Below are 1,374 nucleotides of genomic sequence, written 5' to 3'. Positions count from 1 at the left end.
CTCCTGTGTTTGAACTATTTTTCTTGTCTTTCCTTTCCAAGAGAGGAAAGGGAAATATGCATACAGTCATCTGGTTTTGTGGCATTCTGTTTTTGATTATTTTGCTTATAGAAAGAGGGTGAAAGGCCTCTTAGGTTCTTTGCTCTGTTTAAAAAAAAAAGTCAGTTTCTGTGTCCCTTCATTAAAAGAAACCACCACCAACCAAACAAAAACCCCATTATTTTCTCATACTGCTACATCTCCTTCTAGTGACGTCAGGAGCTTTTGTGTGTGTGTGTGTGTTTATTTCCACAGTTTGAGTGCCAAGTGGGGAAATGAGTAACAGGAAGAAAGGCTTAAAGGGAAGAAGTACCTGTTTCTCTCAGAATATCTTCACTGATCATTAAGGCCTACAGAAGGGAGAACCTGCCTGACACCTGCTCAGCCAACTGTTCCTGCACACTGTACTTAAAAGCCTGTCACTTTTATCAGAAGTTTTATTAAATTGTGAAATATCTTGACAGGCAGAGCAGGGTTAAAGACTTAAAATTCACTAGAGATTTGGATGCTGAAAATACAGCATGTCTTTGAGAGGGGGATTATGCTGCAGGAGCAAAAGAGGAAGCTGAGCTGGCATGAATAACACAGCTTAAGTAGTGTCAGGGTAACTAACCATGATAGCAAAGCAGCACCTTAAATCTCTGTGCTGAACCTTATACTTTGTCTAACATTACTTAATGTTAGTTAAAACTTGCTAAGTTTTAAACCAGTTATCAGAGACTTTCTGGATACTGAAACAATAGCAAAGAGGGGTGAAGTGCCCAGTTAGCTACAAAACAGGTAACAAATGAAGCCTAGTGATTTAATAACTTTTGTTTAATCTACAGTTTCAGTCTTCTCAATCTCAGTGTTAGCCATTTGCCTGTCAGTGAGAAGTCCCCCATACACGGGTTTATTTTACAACATCGAATCCTTTTCTGTGTGTATCCACATGTCAGCATTTACACTGCTGACCTTTGGGGTCCACTAAATATTGTCAATAAAACATAGTGCAAGGGAAGCAGAGTTAATATAGAAGACAGGCAGTGGTGCTGAATTTTTAAACCAGTGTGTTCAAATCACTTACATCTTTAATGAATTCAAGGAGGCTGGCATAAAGGTTTCAGTTTACCCCTTTCCAGGAATTAGGTAATTCCTACCTTTTGACACCTCTTGCTATCTTCTTTTTCAAAACCCTGAAGTTAAAGCATTGGTCTTGCTTCTCCAATCAGTTCGGACACAGTAAACTATTTTCCCTTCTTTTGAGTCTGCTTTTTCTCTCAGGTTTGTACACATATCATTGGCTGGCACAGTGCAGCAGTGATCCTTTCTGGGACCTTCATGCTTTTCCAGGGT

The sequence above is a fragment of the Cyanistes caeruleus genome, chromosome 6 (genome assembly GCF_971803275.1).
Source record: "Cyanistes caeruleus chromosome 6, bCyaCae1.hap1.1, whole genome shotgun sequence".
In the NCBI taxonomy this organism is placed as follows: domain Eukaryota; kingdom Metazoa; phylum Chordata; class Aves; order Passeriformes; family Paridae; genus Cyanistes; species Cyanistes caeruleus.
This window is presented reverse-complemented; position numbering follows the sequence as displayed.